Source organism: Cydia splendana, chromosome 4 (assembly GCF_910591565.1).
Source record: "Cydia splendana chromosome 4, ilCydSple1.2, whole genome shotgun sequence".
Classification (NCBI taxonomy): Eukaryota; Metazoa; Arthropoda; class Insecta; order Lepidoptera; family Tortricidae; genus Cydia; species Cydia splendana.
Genome location: NC_085963.1, coordinates 23855674 through 23861332, shown reverse-complemented (window position 1 = coordinate 23861332; position 5659 = coordinate 23855674).

The following is a 5659-nucleotide window of genomic DNA, read 5'->3' as shown; positions in this document are numbered from 1 at the left end:
GATCATAAAGTTAAAAAGGTAAAAAAGACAAGAAAACATCAGGTGTCCGAAACACGACGAAACTTAAATAATGTGCGGAAATGACCACGTCAGATTTTAGCCGGAGAGCTAGCCACGGAAATAGGTATGCAATTTATAGAGCAACGAAATCCCTCTAGTTAGTGTGCCATACTATCCCCTAATAGCATTTTCTTGTAGGGATTTTGTTGGGCCTTTGTTTACGTATTAGTTGGGCAACCGTTATATTTGGCCGTACGATTTGCTGGAGGGCCCTCGACAAAGGCCCTCCCGAAGATTCCCAACAGAGGGCCATAAGAGTAATTTTTTCGTTGGGCCTATTTATATAAATCATACAATTATTCAACGGTGGTGGTTTTGGTTGGGCCGTGGTTGGGCCTCTGCACATTTGTTTGATGGTTGGTTAATTGTTACATTTGGCCGTACGATTTGCTGGAGGGCCCTCGACAAAGGCCCTCCCGAAGATTCCCAACAGAGGGCCATTAGAGTAATTTTTTCGTTGGGCCTATTTAAATAAATCATACAATTATTCAACGGTGGTGGTTTTGGTTGGGCCGTGGTTGGGCATATACACATTTGTTTGATGGTTGGTTAATTGTTACATTTGGCCGTATGGCTTGCTGTAGGGCCAACTGCAAAAAAATTAAATAGGGCAATTTATTCGTTGTGCTTCTGTTTGCAAATTCAACAATTACCCAACGGCAAGTCAGGTAGGTCGGTAGGTAGTCGTGCACCAGGTTGAAGGCCCAACACAGCTTGTCCCACAAAGGGCCAACATTGTAACTTTAACGTTGGGCCTTGTGTAGGATTCTTACAATACTACCGTAGGTAAATAGTTGTGTAATTTATAGTGTGCGTACAGTCTAATTATGTAATGGGCTTTTGTTTACGAGTCCTACAGTTACCCTACGTTAAGTAAGTGGTTGTGTAATACGACGTTGGGCCTTTGCTGATAAATATTACAATTACACTACGGTAGGCATTGGTTGTATCCACATGAAGGCCCTAGGCTAGGCAGCAGTTGTTGTTAATCTTCTCTGTATCGTTCCAATTTTAGTATATGTACTGCCGAAGCAAGTACACTTACTATACACTCTAATTTGTATATATACTAACCGCACTTCGAAACTTCGTAAGCGAGATTTATGTTTTTTGAGATTTAAATTGAGAAAATGTTGGTAAAATACAATTTTTTAAATTTATGTATAAATTTTATAGTTATAGCTATTAGATTTATAAGTTACTTTAAAAAAATATTATGATTATATCCGGAATAATCGAGAAAATAACTATAACTTCGATGTTTGGAGACAGTAACGCCATCTAGTGACGCCACAAGCAAACTCAACTGGTATTGTTGGGCATCAGTACCACAGCCAATGTTGGTAAATGCGATATTTGTGCTCACTGGGCCAACGAATGTTATCGTTGTTTAGCCACCGGTACCAAAATACACAAAGGCCCATTGTTAGGCGTCAGAGCCACCGCCAATGTTGGTCAATACGATATTTGTCATCATTGGGCCATCGGATGATATCTTTGACTAGCCAACGTTACCAAAATACACAAAGGCCCATTGTTGGGCATCCGTGCCACAGCCAATGTTGGTAACTGCGGTATTCGTCACCATTGGGCCAACGAATGTTATCGTTGTTTAGCGAACGGTAGCAAAATACACAAAGGCCCATTGTTAGGCCTCTATGCTACAGCCAATGTTGGTAAATGCGATATTTGTCGTCATTGGGCCATCGTATGATATCGTTGATTAGCCAACGTTACCAAAATAAACAAAGGCCCATTGTTGGGCATCAGTGCCACAGTCAATGTTGGTAAATGCGATATTTGTCATCATTGGGCCATCGGATGATATCGTTGATTAGCCAACGTTACCAAAATACACAAAGGCCCATTGTTGGGCATCAATGCTACAGTCAATGTTGGTAAATGCGATATTTGTCGTCATTGGGCCATCGGATGATATCGTTGATTAGCCAACGTTACCAAAATAAACAAAGGCCCGTTGTTGGGCATCAATGCTACAGCCAATGTTGGTAAATGTGATATTTGTCGTCATTGGGCCATCGGATGATATCGTTGATTAGCCAACGTTACCAAAATAAACAAAGGCCCATTGTTGGGCATCAATGCTACAGCCAATGTTGGTAAATGCGATATTTGTCGTCATTGGGCCATCGGATGATATCGTCGATTAGCCAACGTTACCAAAATAAACAAAGGCCCATTGTTGAGTATCAGTGCCACAGCCAATGTTGGTAAATGCGATATTTGTCATCATTGGGCCATCGGATGATATCCTTGACTAGCCAACGTTACCAAAATACACAAAGGCCCATTGTTTGGCATCCGTGCCATAGGCAATGTTGGTAAATGCGGTATTCGTCACCATTGGGCCAACGAATGTTATCGTTGTTTAGCGAACGGTAGCAAAATACACAAAGGCCCATTGTTGGGCATCACTGTCACTGCCAATGTTGGTAAATGCGATATATCTCATCATTGGGCCAACGAATATTATCGTTGTTTAGCCAACGGTACCAAAATACACAAAGGCCCATTGTTGGGCATCTGTGCCACAGCGAATGTTGGTAAATGCGATGGTGGGCCAATACAAAATTAATGTTGGCTACGGAACGAACCTCATCCCAACGTTTTCCCTACCGTTGGCACCGTGGGCCCCAACGAAAATGCTACTAGGGTCATTATTAATGAATTCGGGCGCCTGGCAGCTGTTCAGCGGTGGGTGCGGGAGTGGATGGGCAAAATTTATAGAGCTCTTAGTTTGGTGTGATATAATAGCTAATTATGTATTTAATTCAAATATAACAATGCCAGGCGTTTTATTTGGGGGAAAAGTAGTGCCAGGTGATGAAAATACACAATCACTTGTGCGCCTGCAGGAAGATCACGAGCAAATTGCACTGTCTGTATGTTTTCTACTTTTTCCTAACCATAGAAGGTAGGATCGTATAGAAGTGGTATACGCGTGCCTCCGTGAGGGACAAAACATACGCAAATGCGACACTGTGATTGGTCGAATTCATTTGTTGCCCAACATTCTCCATACTAATAAAAAGGTGGGGAACAAACAAAAAGTGAGACTGTGACAAGGATAAGCAATAATACCGCTTTCTCTGCTCCTACTGAAAGATACATAAGCCTATCCCGTTCTGTCAGTTACCCCCACCACTCATGCCAGATCCAGGTATATCCTAGATTCATGTTCCTAACACTTACCTAGGCGTGATCTTCCTGCAGGCGCACAAGTGATTGTGTATTTTCATCACCTGGCACTACTTTTCCCCCAAATAAAACGCCTGGCATTGTTATATTTTAATTAAATACATAATTAGCTATTATATCACACCAAACACAGAGCTCTATAAATTGCACACCTTCAATTGATTTTACAACCACTTTGTTGCTCATCCACTCCCACACCCACCGCTAAACAGCTGCCAGGCGCCCGGATTAATTAATAATGATAGTATGGCATACTAACTAGAGGGATTTCGTTGCTCTATAAATTGCATACCTGTTGCCGTGGCTAGCTCTTAGACCATTTCGTTGCTTTTGTCATCTCAAATATAACATACATACCTACATTCTTAGTTTGACGTATTTGATTGGATACCTAACTTATAGGTTTTTTTTCAAAATTTTAACTGTAGGTACCTATCCATTTCAAATAAAATCCAATCCAAATGAACGCTATTCAAAACCATCACTTAAAACTGAATTCTACCATACCTAGTTTTAAATGAAATAATAAAACCACATCCAAATCGGTCTTAGTGTGATGTAGGTATAGTTATTTAATATCAATACATATTTGTGTATGGAATTCAAAATTTCAAAAATGAAGGTTTCCTTTAATTATTGTGAAATTTTCGAGAACTTTCTCAACTTTTTGGAACTGATTATCTTTTATTTACCTACACATACGAGGTGAGTACCCTATAAAATGTCACTTATGTCGAAGAAAAGATGTGTATTGGTAACTTCAAACTTTCCACAGAATCCGCAGATTCAGTCCGGATTTCAACAGAGAAGCGAAACAGGTTTCTCGAAGGTACCTATAACTAGCTAGCCCTGTTATCAAAACAAGATAAACAAAAGTTTTAAACAAACTTACTTTTGCCGGTGTAAGTATATTTTCAATAAAGTTTTAAAAACTTTGTCACTTAATATAAAACTTAACTTTATTAGTTTAATTTCACATCACACATTTTGTACACCAAATCAGATAACAAAACTAGGCGAAGTTTATTGCTTTCTTTTTCTTCGTATTTTTAGTAACTTTTTTTTAAATTACGCGCGTTTGAACGACCGGTGACCAAGGCGAGCGGATACTGACTGCCAGGCTCATTCTAAGACATACACTATAGGGTCTACTATTAGGCTCTACTTTTGTGATATGAATGGGCGCCGATCAGGCCACGGAATAATTATTTTATTAATGCTATAATTAAATTAATTAATAAACGCTTGGTGGAAAAGTCTGTTTTGCAGAATAAAAATCGATTTGGGTGTGGTCTGGATGCCCGATACTCAATTTAGCAGTTGTGATTGGGAATGATATGAATAAATACCTAGGTAAGTACTTATAGCTGGTCAAGCAGATCTTCTCAGTAGAAAAAGGCGGCAAATTTGAAAAATGTAGGCGCGAAGGGATATCGTCCCATAGAAACTTTGAATTCGCGCCTTTTTAGGGTTCCGTACCCAAAGGGTAAAACGGGACCCTATTACTAAGACTTCGCTGTCCGTCCGTCCGTCCGTCCGTCCGTCCGTCCGTCCGTCTGTCACCAGGCTGTATCTCACGAACCGTGATAGCTAATAGACAGTTGAAATTTTCACAGATGATGTATTTCTGTTGCCGCTATAACAAGAAATACTAAAAACAGAATAAAATAAAGATTTAAATGGGGCTCCCATACAACAAACGTGATTTTTGACCAAAGTTAAGCAACGTCGGGAGTGGTCAGTATTTGGATGGGTGACCGTTTTTTTTTTGCTTTTTTTTGTTTTTTTTTTTGCATTATGGTACGGAACCCTTCGTGCGCGAGTCCGACTCGCACTTGCCCGGTTTTTTTACTGACAAGATCTGCTTGACCAGCCATAGTTATCTGTATCGTTGTTTCAAATTTCGGAGGCTTTCCATATTAAGTTTTTTTTAGGTAGGTAACCTAACCTACCTACTTAAAATGTTAAGATTTTTTTAAGATACAGGAGGCACACGAGCAGACGAATCGCCTGATGGTAAGCGATTATCGTCGCCCATGGACAATTGGACACCCGCAACACCAGTGGGGTTGTAAGTGCTTTGCCGGAATTTAAGATGGGAGTATATACGCTCTTTTCTTGAAGGTTTGAATGTTGTATCGGTCCAGAAATACCGCAGGCTTAGAGCATTTAATAACTGGAGTCGTCTTTAAGAGCTTACCCCTCTGCCGAAAAACTTGCACAATTGTGCAAACTTTTGTATGGACTGACATGGCTATTTGTATGTTACGTACAAATCATGTACCTAGATATAGCAATACATTTGACGTCCCCTCCCCCGCAAAAATCGGCAAACTATTTCGTACAGAAAATGACCTAAGAAAATGATCTAAGACCGCAG